The sequence below is a fragment of the Ambystoma mexicanum genome, chromosome 2q (assembly GCF_040938575.1).
Source record: "Ambystoma mexicanum isolate Mex_15411 chromosome 2q, UKY_AmexF1_1, whole genome shotgun sequence".
Classification (NCBI taxonomy): Eukaryota; Metazoa; Chordata; class Amphibia; order Caudata; family Ambystomatidae; genus Ambystoma; species Ambystoma mexicanum.
In genome coordinates this window covers 700967151-700990926 of record NC_090924.1, presented here as the reverse complement: position 1 = coordinate 700990926, position 23776 = coordinate 700967151, and the positions used below count along the sequence as shown (strand labels likewise).

At 45.5% G+C, this 23776-nt stretch overlaps 1 protein-coding gene across 6 annotated transcripts in view; it reads right to left on the bottom strand.

Moving 5' to 3' along the window:
• The window catches only part of GALNT11 (polypeptide N-acetylgalactosaminyltransferase 11), a 982259-nt gene that overhangs the window by 322452 nt on the left and 636031 nt on the right, over positions 1 to 23776 (bottom strand). The window lies entirely within an intron of this gene.

Here is a 23776-nt window from a genome sequence, read left to right as displayed (position 1 = left end):
TACAGCAATACAGTTACAAAGATACAGAAGTGTAGAGAGATACATACAGAGAAACTGGTACATGAGGGAATATCTTTGATTTGGGCCGAGAGAGGGGGTGGTACTGGAGTCACAGAGAGCGGGACGTGGGGGCAGGAGCTAGTGTCTAGGTATCATTAGGCTAGTGTGTCCTGAGCAAACAGAAAGGTTTTGAGCTGCTTGCGGAAGATCCCATATGATGGTTCTGCTCTCAGTATCTGTGGGAGATTGTTCCACAGTTCAGCAGCGAGGGCGCAGAAGCTGGCACCTCCAGCTCTTTTCAGTTTGTAGTGCGGGATAGTTAGACAGTTGGAGTGGATCAATCGGGTGGGTCTAAGAAGACTGCTTTTTTAAATATTTTGCGAGAGATATCTAGGTGCTTTGTTGGTTATGCATTTGTGTGTGATGGCTAGTGTTTTGAAGATGATGTGCTGCTAGTGGGCCTTTTTCCTAGTCGCCGAGATCTTTTTACGTTTTGGAATGTTAAGTGCAGCTCTGAGGGCATAGTTTGAATTACCGGGAGTTTGTTAAGGTTTTGTGTGGAGGTGCCTGCAAAGAGTGCATTGCAGTAGTCGCAATCGTGAGGCAACTGCCTTGGAACATGAACGGACTGTAGCCGTGAATGAGTTTTGTCGTGTATACTGCTGAAGAGGCGATATCACTGTCTTGTCTGTTCAGAGACATAGTGACGTCCAGGTATACTCCCAGAGTTTTTACGATGTTAGAAACTGGTATGGTAATACCATGAATGGTGAAGGCTTTGTAGTTGTCATCAAGTTTGTTGAGGGAGGTATGCGAGTAGTATCCCGGTTTTGTCGTTTAGGCAAAGCATGTTGGTAGCCATTCATGCTTGGATTGTGTGATAGATGGAGTTTATAGCAGTGGTGGTTTCGTTAAAATATTATACAATGTACCAGAGACGCAGGAGCCTTGGGGGACTCTGCAGGAGATCGGGGTGGGTGGGGCCGAGGCTATGTCAGAGAACACTCTGAAGGATCTGTTGGACAGGAAGGATGAGATCCAGGTAGTGGCTTGTTCTGAAAAAAGTGCAGCTGAGGCGAGGTCCTGGCAGAGGATGCAATGGTCAACTAGGTCGAAGGCTGCGGACAGGTCTAGAAGGAGTAGGAGGGAGACCCTGCCAGAGTCTTTGGTTTCGTCTATCTTGTTTTTTAGGTCCAGGAGACTTGTGCTGTGTCCTGGTCTAAATCCTGATGGTCTTAGGCCCAGGAGGTTGTTGGCTTCCAAGAAGGATTGAATTTGGAGGTATGCTACTCTGTCCAGTATTTTCAGTGGGAATGCGACCGTGGTGATGGGGCAGTAGTTAGTGGGGATGTCAGGAACTAGGGAGTTTTTTTTTAGCAGGGGGAGGACCCATGCGTCCATGAGGTTGGTGGGGACTTTGCAGTTGGCGAAAGAGTCATTGATTAGGGCACTGATAAACAAAGTCAGTTATATGACGCATACCTTGATTACGGTAGCAGGGCAAATGTCGCCTTGGCATCTTGTCGGTTTCAGGCTTTGGATGATGCTCAGGGTTTCTTTTGGCGAGACTGGCTTAAAGTGGAATGTCAGGGATGGAGGTGGTGTTGTCTTAGTAGGGGTGGTTGGGGTAAGGGAGTTCTGTTTTTGTTGAATCTTTTTCTGAAGAGAGCACAGTTTGCCAAGATGTGTGTTTTGAATGCTGACACACCATGCTTCGTCTTTGTTGCAGCTGTCTTTGGGGATGGATGGCATCATTCCAAGAGGGGCATCACAGTGTATCAGGCCTTTTTACAAATGGGGCATTGCATGGGGTTACAGGCATCTGTGCAGAAAGGGCATCACATAGCTTATTGGACACATGCAATGGTAACGCTGGGATTGGATCCACCCTGGGTCTGGACCAAATCACTGGGTGTTTGAGGCGTGGGTAAATCTCCAGGGATAACGCACAGGTCTGCAACAAGGCTGCAGTTATTAGAGCTGCAGGATGATTTCCTGTGAACATCTTTAGTGCTCCGGGCATCAGGAATAACAGGATCTTTGATCGTAACCAAAGCATTTTTTATTTCATTGATGACGGTATTTACCTCCACCATGGGTTTCATAGAGCTGCAAGTCCTCTTTTTGGTCTTACTAGGGGGAGGGAAGGTTTGCTGGGGCTTTCCGTTTCGTCATAATTATTTTAATTGGTTAATTACTTCCGTCAAGCTTCACTCGGTCACCGATTGTCAAAATATCCCAACCAAGGCTACAAACAAGAAGAATGTTGTGCTGCGCTGTGCTGCGTTATAACAGGACCTGCCTGTAAAATATGAGGCTGAGCTCCGGACACAAACACCGAAACACTGAGTGCAGAGCGCAAGGATTGATGAATACAACAGAGGCTCAAAGAGTGTCAGTGTCGGCCAGTGATCTGGCTGAAGTTGAGTGATAGCAAAAATAAGGTGAATAAGGGTCAGGGCGGCCCCACGCTCGTCCGCTTAAAGGGTCTGTGACCAACTCCCATCCCTCGGGTTTAGCGCTCAGGCTTTTCCAGCAAACAGTATAGCCTCGGGTCACAGCCGATACTGCGCTGGCATTGGCCGCAGCTCTCCTCTGACCTCAGAGGCTAGCCAGCAGGCTTGGCAGCACCACGCTATAGGGCTCTGAAGACAAAACTGAAAGGCCAAATGTCAATGAAGACAAATAACTGCCAGCACCCCCCTTCTGGCACCGAACACCCAGCAGGCGCAGGACACCTATGCCCTTCCCCAACCTGCAGGCTGCCTTGGTGCTACACCAAGGATGGAAACCAGATTAATAATCCTAAAAGTTATCTTATTTTCTTTATTATTAATTAGTGAATGAATTGGTGTTATTAATATACTTTATAAATGGACTCCAAGTTAACTTAAAGTGTTTAGCTTAACGTTTTTAACCCAGGTCATGTTTTACTCTGTCTAAAATGTAATGTTAATGACCCTGAGCTTAGCTAAATCATGAGCGAGACATGCCTCTAACTGTTGGTTACTTATGAGATGATGTTGATGAGAAAAAGATAAGTTCCCTATTAGGGAACTCCCGTCCCCTGCACACTATCAAAGGCTCAGAAAGCCAAACATTTTCAAACTATTGTACATTATGATAAATTCTTTTGAAGGTTGTTTTCATAGTTCACATTTATGAGAAAGCAAATAAGTAGAAATAACAATTTATCTTGATTCAGTGCAAAGTATTTTTATTAACAAGCGGGTAATATGCCCAACGCGTTTTGAGATGAAATCTCTTCTTCAGGGGCCAATACAATTTCGGAATACTTTCAATCTGGTTAAAGAAAATCAAACATGTATGTGATTAGAAATCCACTAAATTAAAGAGTATATATATAAACATTCAATGGCATTGGTCAAATTATTCAGCAAAGTTTCCCCAGGTTTGTTGGATAAACAATCAATGATTTGGACATTGGTCATTCATGACTTCATAATAATCTCACAAGTACTAGACAATCTATAGTTTAGAGAAGATGTCATTCATGGCTTCATTATGATCACATGGGAACTGCTTTATCCATCTAAAGTAAATATGGCAATGTCTATCTACAGGTTACTCCACCAAGGATAATATCTTTCTTATCCTATTTATGTTTCAAGGATACATATGGTAAGGAGTGGTAAGCATATCCATGTTTCAAAGTAGCAGTTTGAATCTAAGAACAAAGGATATTTATACAAGTCAAGACTTACCAGCACAGTAGCAATAGTGCTTGTGCACAGGAGTCTTTATTTGTGGGCCAAGGGTTATGCTTCAGATGGGTTCCTTAATCATCCCACTAGGAGGCATAGAAAAATCGGACCAGCAGTCATGTGGACTAATGATGGTCCTAAAAATGAGGTAAGAGAAGTAGGCAATTGTAGAGATTAAAAAAATATAAACATTAAAAAAAAGAAAAATAAGAAAGTTGAGGCAGAGGTCTGCTGCTAATCTACCAATGGTCTGGTTAACTTACTTGTGGTTCAAAGAAGCGTTCCTCTGTGTTAGCAGCATGCCCTGAGTCCAAGAGGGTTGCCTCAGGCTCCAAGGTGAGTTGAGTTTGTGCGCGCTTCTTCTTCTTACTGATAGATTTTTATCCATCAGCTGTGATTTTTGGATACCGAGACTTGAGCCTCATTACTCCATCTTCTCAGGTTGAGTATGCAGTCGTGGGTTAGTATTCTTCTTGGTCTGTTTGATCTTGTCACAAGTGGGCTGGTTTCACAGGGTCTTCGCAGTGATGGGAGTTGAGTTCATTATGGCAGTGCTGCCATTTATACTCGGTTTTTCGAGTCAAAAACCGGAAGTGACATCACCGCGTTGATGACGGCATTGTTGTAAACAAACCTCTACGTGACGTGTGAAGCACGTACGTTGATGGGATCCCGTAATTCAAGATGGTTTTACATGGAATACATGGAAACATTGTAGAAATTGTAGTAAGATTAAAAGAATTCATCATAATGGGATACGTGATTGGAACACGTGGAGAGAGTGTAACAATATTGTCATCATAGAAATGGCCACTATCGTCATGGCCGCAATACCGCACACGGATGGTGCTAGGAACCATGTATTACATGGAATACATGGAAAGATGGTACAAAAGAGTAATCTGATGAGAGAAATAAATATAATGGATACGTGATTGGACCACGTGAGAGGTTGTACTTCTTCTCCTCTGCACCTTAAAATACCCAAACAATCTCTTAAACCTATTTTATAAAACAAACGATATTCATGCTACCAATGCTGTGCAAGTGATAGAAATGTCTCTTTATCACTTATGAGATGATATTTATAGCAGATTTTAATCGTGTTTTATATACTGGTTGTCAATGTTATTGAATTGTGTTGTTATATATGAAAAAGCCTTTCGGCTGAATGTATAATAATAAATAAATAAATAATCCCTAAAACGACTGTTTGGAAACAGTCCAGGAATTCAGCTACTTGATAGGCATACAGAAACCCCAGAAAAAGTAATTCTGTCAGCAGGTTCCTACTGCTTCTCAACGTAGATGCTAAACCAGAAGGGTTAAACGTGACCGGGATTCACAGTCAACTCTACATGCTTTTCAGGAGCTTCAAGAAACAACCCGAGATCCAGGCGAAAAGAAAACCCAGATCCACTTATAGGAAACAACAGCTGCTGAATGCATACCAGAAATACTACAAAGGCAGTCTGTTCTTGTTAGGAATTGGAGATCGCTGTTAGCTGCAAACCCACCAAATCCAAACAACGGTCAAATCTAAGGAATATAGAAAATGCATACAATTTTTGTAGACTGCCATGCCTTGCAATTCTCAAGGTTGCGCTCCGATTGTAAGGGATTGGAGTCCAATCTCATGGTTTTAGGGATAGAGGTAATTTTCTCAGGGCTATGGACATTTCCTCCAAATACACCACAAAACATTTGAATTTCTAATTGCATTAACCTTTTTACCTTTGCAAACTTAAGGGACTGGTTTTTATTCTGTGGACTAATGACATTTTTGCCACTTGGTAGTCTGTAAATGATAATGTAACCTGAGAAAGGTAAAAGGCCACGTCATCCTAGCTTGGATTCGGGAGTACAGATATCTGCAATGGAGCCATACCTCAGAGGGCTTCTGAATTACTACAAGTTTCTGATTTCGGGGCATGTTATTTTGCAAATGTTGTACACCTACTAGAGAGCATTTCTCAGAAGTTACATACATGAATATGTCCGTAACGTTAAAGAACACATCTTTCCCGTGTAGGTAACCGATTTTGGCGATGATAAAACACCTCACCGCAATCAGCATACACCTTTTCATTTCTATCAAATCTCTTTACCCGCTGGCAAAGGAGGGATGTCTAAAACATCCTAGATGGACTCCCAACTACTAGAACACGCACACAGTAAAATAAAATGCGCCTTGCTGGGAGAAAGCCCACTCTGTATTTAACAAGGCATAACTATATAGGTGGGAGACCTCTACACAACCCTGGATGTTAGGTGTGTTGCTTGCAACATGCATGTAATGAGGAGGCAGCATGTCCTATAATACGGCCAACTTGGACTGCCTTTGTGTGGGACAAAGACTGATATGCATATGAAAATGTCTCCTCTGTGAAAAGCACAGTGAGCTAAAGCGTGATTGAGACTCTCCCGGGGGCCATCCAGCCAAGAACAGGTCAATGGGCGGTGTTCGTACCGGTAAAGGGACTCCCAGACCTCCTTCTGCATATTTTGAGGTACTTGGGGGTCTCACCCTAACTTGTCCTATAACACGGCCAACTTGAAAATTAATTTTAGAAAAATGAGAAAGAAGTGGAATAGGGAGAAAAAGAATAAAATCAAAAGAGGCAGGGATAGCATGGATGAAGAAGAGAAATAAAAGACAGATCAGCAAATGATGCGTTGAGACCTATAGAAACAGGAGTTTCTGGCGGTATACCGGTCTTCTTCGATCACTTCCGTTTTTATAAAAGGACGTCCATTCAGTGCTGTTATTTTCTAGCCGCATAGAGATACATTCACCTTCCTTAACCCCTGTGTTTACTCTGGTGCAAGATGAAGACAGTCCTGTCAGGTAAAGGAGTGCCTCAGGTACAGAGCAGTCATGACTAGGGGTCTCCCATCAGAGTTTACGGCTAAGTTCTCAATTACCTTTTCGTTTGGATTAATGGTTAATGGGCTATAATTCAAGATCCTATTCAGTGGACGGTTTATTTGAACATCACAAAAGCGTCCTGAAAAACGAATGTTCGAATTATTAAACACTGTAAAGAGGCCATCTGACTTTTATAGCCAAATCACTAGTCTGCTTCGAAAATAATTAATTAATTTTCTGAAGAAAAGGACCTTTAACACATTTCATTGTTTGCTTGATTCAGAAGCAAAACAAGGTTTCACATAATTCCTATAAAAGAGGTCGAAGTGAGAGGGAACTGAGAGTAAAGTTCCTTGTTCTTGTCGAGGAAATGAGCCATTGTTCCCAGACTTCTGTCAGCCAGAGAACTGTTCCTGGACTGTAGGGAAGGGCACCTGTGTTTTTTAGCTCCTCCCTTGCAGGGGATTTGAAGCTGCGCCCTCTGCATCACACTCTAGTGTCACATCTTGGTGAGCTATCATAGGAACATGTTTGCTTTGGTTTATTTGAATAGCCTGCTTGGGACAGAACGCCCATTGCAAAGCAATCACGTAGCCCACACAGCAGTAATCACTGCAATTAAGCACGATTAATGTAAAATTGCGGCAGGCACAGTTGTGTGTCCAGGTAACGGTGGGGCAGTGGCTAGTATCCTAGGGATGCCCCTTATGAGGAGCGAATGGCATGAGATTGTAAAAGGGTTGGGGGCAGAAAGCTACCTGCTGTGGGGCACAAGGACTGGAAGCAATGGTGGTCATTTTATGTCACTGTACTTATTTCTGTGTTGATAGTACAGTTGCAAAACACAGTTTTGGTGGATCGAGTGGAGGAAAGGCTGGGCCCAGGTATGGGGTTTGTGTTGAGGAGAGGGGAAGGGAGGGTAGGTATGGGATTGATGGGTTGAAGGAGGGAGCAAGAATCGAAGGGTTAGAGGGCAACGTTCCATTACTTTTTTTGTTGTACACTCCGACCCCTGCTTAATGCCCACCACAGGTGTGCAAATGTAATCTGGTAAACTGCCTCTTCGACCCTGTAGAACTCCAGATCACCTTGGTGCTCTTTATAGGGATCAAAATAACTGCAGCCCAGTTAGGGAAGTAAAGAAAAGGTTGGATAATGTTGATAACTTCCAGAAAAGCCAAGTCTAAAAGCCCCAAGAGGGATCAAACTTCTAACAACCCTATAACCATCCTCAAGCGATTTGGTCAGAGCATTGCTCTCAGATAAGTCGCAGTTTAAAGCCCACCTTCATTTAAAAGTGCCTGTAGTTCTAGCCAGCTTTCCCACCTCTAAAACAGGTTCCTTCTGGTTTGGGGAGTGAGTGGGAGGGGATTTATTCTTAATTTCGCCTGTGAATGCTTTCAATACCTTCACCTATACAGACTCCCTTGCTTTGCAGTATACCTCAAAGGCTAACGACCTCTGCACCAAGATATACTCACATCATACTGTAGGGTGTCAAAGATGCTCCAGTCCTGGGGAAATCTGAGTTTGCGCAAATCTGGTAGTCTTCGTAAAGCTCTGGCCCGAAATAAACCCATATCCTTTTGTACACACACCCATAATTTCAACGGCAATTAATACCCGGCTGGTCGGTCAATGGGAGTCGGGTTGGGAAATGTTGGAGGAGGGACAGGTAGTTCAAAGAGATTCTAAAGGATAGCACGAGGCTCGTATTATGCACTTTTCTTTTCTCTTTAAACCATAGCCGGAAAATAAAAGGTTATAGAAAAATCTACGTCTCCGGAATCCCACAGTCCATGCTCCTACCCCTTCTGTGCCCTCCAATATCCATACAGTGTGTCCTACAAGTTCCTCATATAGACACTCCCTCTTCCTCTTTACTTGTTGCTCTGCTACCAGAAAAGTATCACTCATTGCCCAATCTAACATTATTGTATCTAGTTCAGAGCAAAGGATCCAGCAATGATGTGATCCTGTCACAGACATGAAAAAAAGGGACTGGCATTGGTTACTCTTCAGTTTGTAGGGGCTGGTGTCCATGCTTTTTGTGTTGTCTTTACCTTTTGTGTTGGCTGTAGGGTGTTTAGGGGCAAGGATAAAAAGGGTATCCAGAGCCCCCTTTTTAATCCTGAGAATGCTTTAGGTTCTGCAGAAGGGCAGTCCAGCCTGGCAACATGCATCACAATAGTGTTTCTCAGGCATGTAATGAGTGCACTGCAAGTGCAAATATTGGAATAACCATTAAGGAGTCTATGAATTCCATGGCAGTAGGCTTTGGGGAATTGGTTGCCACTGCTGTTAAACAGGGCTTGACAGACAACCCAAGTAAGGGGGAGGGTGCTAGGTATGACGACACAGAGACTCCCTTGGTACCGAGGGACAAAAGTGGCACCATGTGCAACTTGGACAGCGGTCTAAGTAGTTTATGGATTCTCAGTCCAGCATCCTTAAGACACCAGCATTGTTAGATAATATTAGACAACCATGTGGGTCCATTGACAGAGTTGGAGGGACAGTATAAGTAGAAAAGAGATAAACTATCAACTCTAAGGTCGTCGTCCGGTGAAGAATGGTGGCACCCATCCATGCGTAATACAGACTTCACAGCCCTGGTAGATTGTTCTGAATTGACAATGGGGAGGGCTGGGTGCATTTAAAAGGGGATGACCCATCTAGCTAGGGGTTATTAGATCATATGGGCAGCACCATGTTTAAGACCCTTGGGTACACATACCCAAATTCAACAGAATGGTATGTTTTACCTCACTTAGGTTTGCCCAGTTCTTTCTTAGGAAAAAATTGGCTATTCGCTTTAGAAGGAAGATGAATGTGGAATGCTCTGAACCGGTAAACAGCACATGGTCCCCAATATTGATCCGAAATTGGCTATATTTCTTCCAGATATGGGAAGGGCATTTCTAAGGAAGCAGACAGGGCTTGAGCACCTTGCCAGGATCAACTTCTAAACCCGAATGGGGCAATCCTTAAACTTTTCGACCTAGCAGAAGAGGCTAGGATGACAGAGAAGCTTTTGGATGCAGAAGTAATTTCTGGGTGGGGGTGGAGCGCTTTGTGTGCATTTGGGGTACCAATGTCTCCCTGAATCAGGATTGCAAAAAGGGAATTCGGTTTAAAATACACCCAAAGTGAGTGGGCCTGGCGGGCGCCTAGGGTGACTTGGAGATTATTTTGTTTGGTTATGTTCAGTGTTGGGGGACGGGGCACGAGTCCCAGGCCGCTCAGTGCTTTAGGACGAGGCGATTGTAGAAGGAGGGTTTGTAGGGGAGACAGAAGAACAGAGGGAGTCGGGAGGGGTCGCCGATAGTAGTTGGATTATGGTGGAAACGTAGTGAATTCTGGTATTAGTATCATGCGTGCAATGAAACTCCATTTTAGAAGTTAGACACCATCTTGAAATTGAGGCCTAGCGTTATAGTTATGCAAGTGTGCTTACATCCCATCCAGAGGGTTAGAAGGGTGTACGTGTGGTTTTGCTCGCAGCCCAGGTAGCCCTGCAGAAGGTTAATTCTTGAACACACACAGTTCTTCATTGCGTCTTATTAGTGCATGTAACCCAGAAGGAAGGTGCCCTGCAAGTCCAACACAGGACTGGAATGGATCTTTGAAGAGTTATCCCACGAGAAGGGGTGTGAGGGCTTTAGGCCTTCGCCAGACCCGATCTCTAAGTTATAGCAGCCCGAGACCCCCAAACCCTAGACACAAACATTCGAAGACCCCTGGCCATAAAACTGTAAATTAACTAATCGATCAGGAAAATCAGAGAGCAGGCTGCCCCACCATCGGTTCATGTAATTTGTGCTGCAAGGTGCCAGTGGAGAAGGCTGCGGCTGGGATAGTTCTGGAGGCATCGGCATGTGTGGGAAAGGAGCGGGGGTACAAGTAGTTCTTAGAAGTTATCACAACCTCAAAAGTAGCCGCCTCACTCATGTCCTGGATACCAGGTGCACAGTAGGGCTAGGAAATAATTGTATAACAAAATTGCCAATTAGCGTTTTCTTGCTTGATGACGACAAAAGAAGATCCCCACATGGAAGTAGATGGACAGAAGATGCGGAGACCCATCGCCTGGTATCCCTTATGGAGCAGGCAATATGTGTCGCATCAACCAGCTACCTGGATTTGTAACTTATGTGATGTGCGTCACTCGTGACGCTGTGTACCTTTAAAACCCATTGCTTATGCTGTTTCTGTCAGAGCACAGAGTTTGCTGGCACGTACTTGTATTTTTACGAGAATACACCTTGTTCTCCTTGCAAAAGGTTTACTGGCCCTTTTTCCCTAGGGGGTTGTATTTTTTCTGGTGTGAGCGTTGAGGAGCTACTCTACAAATTGGTGACCATGACATGATCCTAGATTTCCTGCAGCGATGCAGGATTCCTGGAAGCACATCTGGAGGGGCTGCACCCACCTGCAGCGAACAGTCCCAAGCATGCAATCCGTAGTCACGTCCAGGAGCCGTTTTGACAGAATTCCTGTCTGTTCTTTGGAACAGGGCATGGCTCCTAGGACGGTGCAGGCCGTTAATGGGACCCTGCGACGGAGAAGCTCAGGTGAACATGTAGATGTAAGTACACCTCTTGCGATTGACAACGGGGGAGGACGCAGAGAGGGAAGTGGGGGAACCAGGGAAAAAGGGTGTATGCGCTTGTGTGTGTTTAAGAGGAGGGGATGTGAGTGAATGGTGGAATGGTGCGTGATCGAGTTGGGTAGTGTGTAAATACCACATGGCGAATATCTATATTTTTATTATTATAAGTATATGAGAAGCGAAATGGAGAAGAGGAATCCTTTCTGAGACAGGGAATAAGATGGTGCCATATTTTGAAATAAGATAAGAGGATACAAAAGTAGGGGTCCGTATAATGAGAGGGCTTGAATTCCTGTACCCAATATATTTCGGGTTGGCAAATAAGGTGAAGTAGTGGTTGTTATTTTAGTTTATTGTTTTAGCTTGTTGTTTTAGTGTTTTTAACTTATATTTTGTACTAGGAGGGGGCCAACCGAGGGCATGTGGAAGAAGTGGTGTAGGTGTTGTGTCGGTGGAAAGTGTGAATGTGTGTGGGTGGAGTGAGCAGAGAATAAAGGGGGTGTGGGTAGGGGGCGACAGGGGAACAGGAGGGAAGGACTGGTAGGAATGCTGAAGAAAAATAATATTTTGTATATGGTGTGACATTTTCATACATAAAGTATGAAGAACAGAGGGATAGTGGAACATATGTACACATTCTTGGCTGCCAAATATAAAGGTAAAAAGCACCAAAGGAGCAAAGAGATTTTAGAATTGTGGAAAATGGTGGAGGACATAGAGGACAATGACGAGTGTAAATCCCAGTGCGACAACAGCCCAACCCAGAATGTAGTTAATGGAGCAGTATCTGAGGAAAAACAGTTACCTCCACCCCCGGTAGTATGTTACCCGACCCTTCCCGCCACCGGATATACTAATACAATATATGTCTCCCCGTCCGCCACTGCACCACCCCATCTGTGTTACCGCCCCCATACCAAACAAATACAAACGTTACCGTACCAGTGGACAGGTAGCCACAGGAGTAAGAAGAGGCCTTAAAAGGAGCACACATGGAATCGGCATGATTGAGGGCCCTTAGGGAAGAAGGGAGCAGATCAGGGTGTGGACTTGACGAATGGAGGGCCGGCAACATTTTGTTAAGATTAGACAGCAACCCAATCAAAGATGTTCATATTGAGAAGGAGAAGGGAAAGTATGATGCATGAGGGGCAGGGAGTATAGACTATGGGACAGTGAGGTTGAATGGAGACAGAAATAGGGAGTTGCGAGAGGACAAGTGGGACACTGTGGATGAATTGGAGGATGAAGAGGAGCTGCCGGTAATCACCCCACGGGTAGAGAGCTTGTGGGGTCCGCAGTTGAGGAACAGGTTTGAGCAGGTAGCAATGGTGAGGAAAAAAGGGGAGAAATGTGAGAAGATGAGTGGGTACACAGTTGCTGTTATTGCATAAAGTCCTCGGGAGGATGCAGTATGTACCTTGGGCTCAGACGGACAAAAACAGCCTGATTAAAATGCTCCAGCCCCTCACTGTAGGGGCTGGGAAAGGGATATATGCTTTCAAAAAATAAACCGCTGGTATTCCTTTAGCAGGGGGAGATATAAAAATGTTTGCTTGTAGCAATTGTAGGGGATCAGGTAGCAGATGTTTGGGTTAAGGCTGGATACCCAGGAGTTAAGATAGATGATGATGTACATGATGGGGCGCACTTTAACAACATCAGAGTGCAGGTGTGGGACGCACTTTGGCGGGCATACCCCGAAACGCCAATCCTGCAGTCCATAATGCAGTACACAATGGGGAATGATGAAGACCCAGCTCTATACATTTTGAAGAAAAAAGGAGATGTGGAGGGCATAGATGGGGAACAGTGGGACCGGTTGGTTCCGCTTTTTTATTTTGTCATTAAAAGGGAATTGTCCAAGGAAGTACGGAAATCTCTTGACAAGATAGTGGGTATAGAGGCGAAAGGGTGGGCTGAAATATAGACTATAATTATACATCACTGTAAGCCGGATCAATAGAAAGAGAGAAGGAAATGGCACAAAGGTTGCAGGCTAAGGAAGGGAAACTGGTAGAGAAGAAATTAGCAAAAATAGCAGTTGAAGGGGCAGTCGTGGCAGTTAAACAGACTCAGCAGAGCAGGCAGCAGCGTGAATGGATGCAAGAATAGCAGCGTTCTGGCCAGGCGGAGGACAGTGGAAAGCTGGGTCTCAGTCACAGTACCCAGAGTGGTACCAAGGAGGTCAGCAGAGGGGGAAGAGGAGGGTTTCAAAGGGGAAGGGGAGGCAGAGATGGATTTGGAGGAATGGGGCCGAGAGAGGCAGCAGGACCAGTGCTGTGCTTGGAATGCAAAAAAATTGGTAATTTTGTGAGGGAACGCAGAAGCAGGATGGGAACTGGATACAATCCGTAAACGCCCAATACCACAACAGCAACTCTTTCCAGCACCCCCAATGTCCAGGTCAATACAATGTGAAATACACCAAGTGTATACACAGTTGCCCCCACAGACAAAGTTGTCTGCCCTGCCCGGCACCCCAACACAAGCAACGCCAGGCCAATTATACAGCGCCCAAATGCACGGAAGCAACGCCGTTCCTGTTGGGACAAAGACACATTATCGAGGAGTAAGTGTCCTGTGAGGCAACTCTTTTGCGTTCACAGGTACAAATACCTATCCTGATTAGGACAGCCCACAGAATGCTTGTGTGCCCAGTCCTGGCGATGACTACTCACCCAGACGAGACACCCTTGGTGGGCGCTGAGATGGGAAATAAACAATTCATCTTTGTGGTTGATACGGGTGCCACTAAATCGTGTATTAAAGAAGGAGACTTCCCGTTATCTGGTGAAACGCTCGACACACGAGGCTTCTCTCAGCCTGTGGCAACGGTTCCTTTTACAGAAGACATATCCACCAAAACAGGAGGCAAAGTGGTGTATGCACTTCTACTACATTCGGAAATCTCACCAGTAAATTTGTTTGGGCGTGATACCTTGAGCAAACTTAATATGACCATCTCCTTCACAGATCGAGGAATAGTATGTGTTAACCAAGGAATGTGTGCTGTGAGAGCAACATTGGAAATACATGCCAGAGGAGGGAAGGTAGTGGTTGGTGGCATTCGTGTTCATCCCAACATGTTTATGTATGGCATAACAGTATTACTTGATGTAGTGCCCCAGATCAGGAAAGTGTTTTGGCGGATACCATCTGATTTTATCTTCAGACCCTTTGTGGCCCCAGAGCTTGTGGCAGGGGCAATACTTTCACTAGACCTGCAAGGGTTGGTGGGGTTGAAGAACAGGATTGCAGTAATTGGGACAGATTCAGATGGGTGTGAGTGGCACACCGTATTGTGCATTGAGCAAACGGTACCCTTGAAAGAAGTAACAGATGCAGAATTGTTTGAGGATCGGGTTTATGACAGAGAGCTTGTTCTGGCTATTTATCTGCATACCCTGTGAGATAATGGTGCAATACTGCAAATTACACTGTTCTATGACGGCCCTTGCAGAAGCATCCCCTTTCACTGAAAACGACCTAGAACAGGTTTCTGACTGGTTATGGACAACCAGTGCCCACGAGGTAGGCCTCTTACAGGGAGTGGCACCTGTTCAAATCACACAAACCAGGTGCAGTACTACCCCGGGTGAAACAATACCCACTGTCTAAAGAGGAGGGGATACGAGATACCATTTCTGCACAACTAAATCAAGGGATCATAGTGCCATCCAGCTCCCCATGCAACATGGCCACATACCCGATAAAGAAGGCAGAGGGCTCAACTGGATAATTATACAAGATCTCTGCTCCTTAAATGACATTGTACAGGCGGAATTTCAGGTAGTTACTAATCCTGCAACCATTCTGTGCAGCATCCCAAAACAAGCAACAGATTTCACAAAATTGCCAAGGGGTATTGTGATTCTCCTAGCATCTTCAACAATACTACATGCAGATTTCGGAAATATCCAGGTGCCCAGCACTACCATTCAATATGTGGACAACTTTCTAGTATGCAGTGATAATGAACAACAGTGCCGGAGGGTTACGCTCCTACAGCTGTTAGTATATACGGAGTACAAAGTAGATAAAGCAATACTGCCTCCAGGAAGTGCTTTTTTTGGGACAATTGATATCCGTCAACGGTAAGAAAATAACACCAGAATGCGCTGCATTAGTGTGCAGTGCTCCCCAGCCAAAAACTGTCAAAGAAATGCAGAGGTTCCTCAGGCTGTGTAATTACTGCAGAGCGTGGATCCTAGATTACGCTGCGTACACCAGGCCCTTGTTGCAAGGCCTTAAGGAAGCACAAAAGACAGACAATAAGATAACATGGACAGAGGACATGCTTACAAGCTTTAATGAACTAAAAGAGGTCATTTCTACTGCCCCAGTTTTAGCAACCCCTGACTACACTTGAGAATTTTACTTGTTCTCCCATTCTAATGGCCAGATGATTATGGTAGCACTCACTCAGAAGAGCACCATGGGCCACAATCCGTTGGCTTATTACAGCGGAGTGCTCGACTTGCTGCTGATGCATTCTCAATAGAAAAAAGCTTCACAATCACCATGGGTTGTTCTATAACATTGTACGTGGAGCGTGCAGTTTTTACTATTCTGGAACTATCTCAATAAATGTTAACCACACAGCGGGCATCCGCATATGTAGTTATTTTATCCAGCTCAAACATCCCCATAGTGCGGTGCAAGACAGTAAACCCTGCTACTTTTCTAACAGAATTATGTACTGAGGAAGACCTTGCTAGGCATGACTAACTTTTGAGTAGGAGGAAGAGAACATACCAAAGGCAAAAGAGTACTTTTTGTTGATGGTTCAGCAACTATTGACCAGGGGATAGGCCTGAGAGATATGGGGGCAGTAGTTGTCCACCTAATGGATGGTGAGTACGAGATGGTGGTACAGTAAAGGCTGCCAATGCATTATTCATCCCAAGCAGCAGAGCTCATAGCGCTTATTGAAGCACTTCTAGCAACCCAGGGGTGTCGGGTGACCATTTACTCAGATTCGGCCTATGTGAGTACAACAGTGCATTCTGGGCTCGCAAGGTGGAAAGGTAGCGGGTTCAGGAGGGCCAACCGGTGCCCTGTCCAGCATGCAGCATTGTTAGACAAATTGATTGACACACTTTCACAGCCCTCTTTGGCGGCGGTGGTTATATGCACCGTCCATACAAATGTTCACTCGGCAACTCAGCTGCGGATGCAGCGGCTAAACAGGCAGCTTATCTCCTACTATCTAACATCTCTGAGTATCCAGTAGCAGCATGGGGACGATAGCAGTTGCCAGCACCATACATTTCACTGCCGATAGCACAAATCATTGAATTGCAAGGGTGTGCCCCACAGAAGGAGAAGGCGTTATGGCAGAAAAGGGGGTATACACAATCCCCCACAGATTTGTTATGGCGACAAGGAAGTACGGGTAAAGTTGTTATGCCTCACAAACGGTTTCTGGTGGCATTCAACCAGTTGCATCATCCGTCTCATTTGTCAAAACATCATACCACTGCAGATATTCAGGAGGACTAGTTTGTTCCCAATCCGCTGGAAGGTCTTACCAAACTGCACTACATGCCAGACTTACAGTACTGAGCACACCCTAAGAACAATACGAGGTGCATTGCCTCGCCCTACTGGGCCATTTCGGGAGCTCCATATAGATTACGCTGACATGGGAGAGCAGTGTAACAAGTGCAGTTATATGATTGTTGTGGTGCGTCCCTCCTCCCGGTGGGTTGAGGGAGGTACCTGTGTACATCCAGACACTAAATGCACCACTACATTTCTAGTAAGAGAGGTGTTTCCTCTAGGGTGTTTGCGATGTGCTGCGGGTAGACAATGGCACCCATTTCTTTAACAAACATTTTAAAGAAGTGACCGCGTTGCTGGGCATCAAGCATTGGATGTGCACCATTGACCAGTCTCAGGCATACAGTGTTGTAGAAAGGATCAATGAATTGCTCAAGACAAAATTATCTACGTTTTGTGTTACCCTTAAAAGGAACTGGGTGCACGGTCACCCTCGTGCTTTATTCAGTTTGCGCACGCAGCCCTGTAAGGATCATTACTTATCACCACATGAGTGGGTTACAGGCCGGCGTATACATACACCTTGATCGCTACATAATCTTCCGCCAATATAGAACTTCCAGCAAAGGAGGAGGGGTCACGCTAATTCTCAAGGAAACCCTCAACTCCAGACAAATAAAAACAGCTATGGCAGACAACTTTGACGCTCTATCAGTAAAAATATCTTTCTCGCCAAACCACACCATAACATTACATGTAGTCTTTCGCCCTCCAGGTCCTCCTCTCGACTTCCAAGCCAGGATCACACACCTCCTAGGTGACAACCTCAAAACTAACACAAGAGCCATTCTCCTAGGAGACCTAAATCTGGGCTTCAAAGACTCTAAACACAAGAAAGGCAAAGCTCTCGCCAAAGCCCTCCTGGAACTAGGCTATACCCAACTAGTCAACAACCCGACCCACATCAAAGGTCGCATATTGGACTTGATAGACCACAATTGTGATGCTGACATCAGCTCCAACACTCCACGCCCCAGGACTGACCACCATCTACTGCACTTCCTTATTCCCTCTGGAATTAGAGGTAAACTTAGCCAACCTGTGCCAGCCACTATGGCAAGGTCAAAAAAACTACTCACCAAGGACAGAGTTTTCCCTCTCCTTGAAACTTCAGCACTAGCGCATCCACTAGTAGAGCTGTACAATACCACACTTAAGGAGGTAGTAGACGCTGTAGCCCCACTGGAAAAAAGAGAGCTAAGCATATACTACATGCCAACGCACAAGAACCCCTAGACACACGTACCTCCAAACGGGCAGCACTAATCGCATGGCAAACAAGCCCCTCCGTGTCCACATGAGATACCTACTTGGCAGCTCCAAACAACACAAAAAGGCTATCTCTACAGCCAAAGAGTCTGCCTACAACACTAGAATTGAGAAAGCTAACTCCCAATCCAAAGAGTTGTTTGCAATTTATAATGAGCTGACTATCCCACCCCACCTCTACTCAACCTACAGAGAAAAATTAATCATGGTGTAATAACATTCAACATGCCATGTTAGACAAAATTAAAACACTCCAGAAAAAAATCAAGACACAATTCGACAACCTGCCTAAGGTCACAACACCTAAATCAATGTCCACTGCCACTATGCCAGCCTCAAGTGGCCCATATGGCACAAACACACCTAAACCCTTTGCCTTTAGGGAAGTAACAATACCTGAAGTCCTGCTGATCATGAAGCATATTAAACCATCGCTCTGCAAAGGTGACATCGGCCCAGCTAGTATACTTAAAGACTGTGCAGCAGCTGTGTCCCCCTTTGTCACTACCTTTATCAAGCCTCCTTCGCCTCAAGTACCGTCCCACCCTCCCTTAAGGAAGCTTGGGTTCGGCCGCTGCTGAAGAAACCAACCCTTGACCCCGACTCTCCCAACAACTACCGCCCAATCACCACTGTTCCGTTTTTGCTGAAAATTCTGGACAAGGCGGCGTATCTGCAGATCCAGTCATCCTTGGAGGCACACAATATCCTCGGTAAAAGACAATCTGGTTTCCATCCTCGTCACGGCACGGAATCAGCCTTGCTTGATCTTAAGAATCAGCTACTTGACTCCATGGACAAGGGCAAATCCTCACTCCTCCCACTCCTTGATCTCTCGGCCGCCTTTGACCTGGTGGACCACAAGATCCTGTGTAAACACCTTTCAGATACTGCACACTTTTCCCAGGACGCGACCTCCTGGATTATTTCCTTCTTGGAGGGCCGAGCCATGAGGGTCTTTTCTGATCAGGCATCAGCCATTCCATCCCCCATTGGGTGTGGGGTCCCACAAGGATCCTGTACATCCCCCACTCTCTATAATCTCTTCACTCTACCTTTGTTCAGCAACCTAGAAGAGTTCGGCATAGCCTTTACCAACTATGCTGATGACACACAAATTCTTCTCCCGCTATCAGGCGACTATGAGCAAGACCTCAACATTCTCCAGCAGACATATGTTCGCATCCAGGCCTCGATGGCAGTTAATAGCCTAAGTCTAAACAGGGAAAAGAAATTCTTCTGGTAGGCCCTAAAGGGTTCCTGAAAAAATTAGATAACAAATACAGCTCTTTCAGCATTGAGAACACCGTTATCACACCTTGGGTGTATACTTGGACTTCACATTATCAATGGAAAGATAAGTCCGCGCCATTTCATCATCTGCTGCCCTCACAACAAAAATCAACGCAGTGAAACCTCACCTGTCGCCTAAAATCTGCCTCAACATTGCAAGAGCTACCATAGGCGCAAAGCTGGATTATAATAACATCCTACTCCTAGGCACTTCTGCAAATAACATCAAATAAATTGCAAACTACATAAAACAATGCTCTCAGAGCACATCTCTCAGGCCAGAAAAGATGCCCACTGGCTCCCGATCATAGAGCGCATAATGTTCAAGGCCCTCACTATCACACACAAATGCCTCTCCCAGTCTGCCCCCCCCCCATACCAAGCTGAACGGATACATCAGGTGTCCACCCACAGACCAAAACGAGACCAATACTCCCACCTATTCTCAGTGCCGGCATTCAATAGAGCCAAAGCGGTGGCAACAGATTCGAAGTGTTAGCCCCAAAAACATGGAACGCCCTTCGACTAGCATAAGAAAGAAAAACACTCTCACGGCGTTCAGAAAGATGCTAAAAACCAAGTTATTCAACTAGACTGTACCTGAATGTTTCTATGATGTTCCCCTGTAACCATGGAACACTTCCACAACATTGTCTTTGAACCTCTGCATTCCTGTTTTCAAGAATCTGTTTAAGCTTTATCTAAGTAAATATACTGTAACGGCGCCACAATGCCTTGGGGTCGTTTGTGTGCTTTATGAATCCAAATAAATAAATAGCCTATAAGGAAGGCTTCTGATGCTCACAGGGTAGCGTTCTTTCTGGGTGAGGAATTCAGAGATTACTTAACTGTTTTGACTAGATCATTTATTTCCTAACAGATGGCACCACCATGGTCGGAAAAAACACCCAGCACTGCATCTGCTTCAACTACATCACAGCATCTTCAATTGTCACTGTGTGATTCCATGTTCGTTAGGAACAAGGCGGCCTGACGTTTTGCTAGGTCCTCTCCTCTAGTCGTGTAAGCAGGGAGAGAGATGCCGGAAAACGCTAGAGCTACAGGCTGTGGCAGGTTGCATCTTGCATCCCGTGACCATGTTCTGCTAACCATATGGTTCTGCTAAACCATCGGTAGCTGCAGTGTCATGCCGTGTCGGGGTGAGCCCTGCTGTTCACGGTTATCCTGCGCTCTCCTGGAGTGAAGAGACCTTCTCTTACAATCACTAAGAGGCATAGCGGCGCACAAGGCATAGTGATCTCTAAATGGGACCCCCAGACCTAACAACTAATTCCTACTCTGTACCTTTCTGTGCTAACTGATATCCCCCGCCATAATCCTTGCTGTGGTAGGCAGGTTGTTGATACTGAGACGGATGGGGGGGGGGGCAGAGAGATCCAGAGTGGTGCTGAGTAGATCAGTGTGGATCTACTTCTGCCACCTGTGCCTTGGGGTTTTCACTCTGGTCTTGTAAGCGACTATATACTTGTAGGCGGCACCTGGGAGTGAATATCCCCCCCCGAGTGTGGAATATTCTGGACTAGGCTATTGTTGGCTGGAAACATCTATACAGAAATTGGTCATCGCCAAAGGAAGACATTACGGGGAGACCCAAGTACTCGATTGCCAGCAAGCCCGACAGCAAACCTTGCAAAAGCATTGCTAACGCCAGGGGGGGGGGGCCATACGTTGTTCACCTTCCCGTCAGAGGAACAAGGGGTTGCAAGCATTAATGAACTGGGTTCTGCTGAGCCAAACCAGACAGCCTTTACTGAGATTGGCTGATCTGGCTGAACTCGCACTAGGGATGGAGTTGGATGGGCAGGGTCAAGGACTTTTAGCCGAGCAGCACTCTGAGGAGCACTTCGAGGGGCACTCTGAGTGGCACTCTGAGTCCCCATATATATTTTTAATAGACCCATCCAAAAAAAACATACCAAGATACACCCAAGTTACATCAGAAGGCGCTGTATCGCGGCTGTTACCAATAGCCCTAATAGTCCCATTAACAACAGAGGTGGATGAACAAATCCAGGGGGTAGACACCGAAGCTGAGGAGCAAATCAATTTGGACAGTCCCTCTTGGAGAGAGTCAAAGGGCTTTAATGTTATACAGATTGTTTATATCTAGAGAAGTGCCTCAAGCCTAACCACAGAGACTGCGCAGCTGGTTACTAAGCAGCCCTGGCATAGATTGCTCCGCAGATCCCCTGTTCGCTAAAGGCTAATGTTGCCAGATCCAGTCCCATGCACTTTAATAGATCCTCCAGCCCCAATCCTAATTTTGGATGGGGAAACATGTGGTGGGTGCACCGCAACATTAGGTTGCAGAAAGTATAGCAAACTATGCCTCAACCCCCTCGGATTAGCAGGGTCATCAGGGACTGCATGGACAATCTAACCCCCGATCTAAATGAACGAACTGATGTAAGGACTGATCTAAGGTCGGCGGTGTGGCCTGCCCCCGAGAGGGAGCTGAATCCAGTCAATTAGTGAGCAAGGTGCAACTCGTTGATGCAGTTGATCGACTCCCAGAGCATCTCAAAGTTTGAAGAGGCCGAAGTGGTGGAAAATTCAGACAACCAGTCTCATTCTTTTTTTATCACCCGCACGAAGAGACTAGTGCGTATAGCACTAATATAAATATGGTGCAGCCAGGGCTGAGCGAAAGTCCGCTGGTGGAGTGGCTTGCTCATTTGAACGCAATGTTTTCTAATCGGAGTAGTGAACTGCGGTCCATACAAGAGCAATGTGCACAAGATGCTATAGAGCTAGACAAACACTTGGCTATCATTACAAAAATGGTTGATGCTAAAACAGCTGAGGAAGGTTATGAACGAAAGGGAAAGATAGGTGCATCTATGAGGGATTTGGCCTCACAGACATTACCTAACATACATAGAGAGGTGGTTAAAGCGGACAAAATAGTTCCAGTCCCCCCCAAAAGGAGTGAGCCAGTCTGCCCGACACTGGAAACTTCACAACAACCTGGTCTAGGAACTAGAAAACTTGAAATCAGGACGAGTGAAAAATCCGGACCGAATGAAAGTAAAAAGAGTGTTGTGGCTATTCTTAGTAAACCAACGAACAGTGCAATGGGAACAATTGGGAGTCAGCATGCCTGGTGCACAGCAAACCGGAGGACTGGAGCAGGATAGAAATCTAAATCTTCCACCTATTTCGCCTAGAGAGGAATATAATGTGACAGTGCAAAATAGATACTATATATGTTGGAGGAACCATAATATACTACGCTGCTTCAAGAGCCTTACGCATATAAATAAGAACTCCTATAAAAGAGTGTTAAGGCTCTAGCTGAAATCCTAGGAGTCCAGGAATTCCCCCCAAGAGGAGTTCTAGGAGACGCGTTTGTACTGGATTGAGTTTCCACTCCAGTACGCGTTTCCTCCAGTCCCCGTCATTACTCACGTGATCAGGAGGTTGAGAAAGTTCGGGAAACGCATGATCCTCGTTGCCCCGGATTGGTTTGAGAGGCTGAGCTACAAGGATTGGGAACTCTCGGATGACGTAATGGAGATTTTGCTTTCAGCCAAAAGGCCAGCAACAAAGTCTTTGTACCGTTGCCGTAGGAACAAATTCTGCAACTGATGCAGAGACAAGAATGTAGACCCTATTCTGTGCAAAACACCAGAGGTGCTATCCTTTCTACTATCCTTAGCCAATCTGGGGCTCCAGGTTAGAACTATTGAGGGCAATTTGCGGCGCTAGCCACCTTTAAGTGCTCGTTGAAGAATGTTTCAAGATTCCACTGGTGACACCATTTCTAAAGGGGCTCACCAATGTGTTCCACCCATCTCCTTTCCAGGTTCCAAATTGGGACCTTAATCTGGTACTACAATTTCTAATGTGTGCACACTTTGAACCTTTACACTCATGTTAACTTTTAAAACCATTCTCTTTGTATCTCCAACTTCAGTCCGTAGAGTGAGTGAATTGCAGGCACTTTCATCCAAGCCACCCTTTACTATCTTTAGGGTTGTTCTGAATGTTAAGCCTTCATTCTTACCCAAAATCATTTCTGATTTTCACATAGGGCAGCAAATTGTTTCTATCCCCCACCTCATCCTGGTAAGGAGGGGGGGAGAGATTACACTGGCTGGACCATCGCAGAGCTCTGAGATTTTATATATCTATGCTGTCAAAGCTTTGCATTGATGATCAGCTTTTCATTGGCTATTCAGGCCACAAACTGGGTCAGGCTGTTACGAAACAGACCTTATTCAGGTGGATCATGTTACAACCTGGCAGGCAAGGACCCTCCTGAAGGATTAAGAGCCCATTCCACCAGGGGCACAGCTACCTCTACAGTCCTGCAAAGTGATGTACTGATAAAAAGTATTTGTGAGGCAGCAACGTGGTCTACCATTCACACGTTCACAAAACAGTCCTGCCTGGAGTCTTCCCTCTGTCAGGATGGGAGCT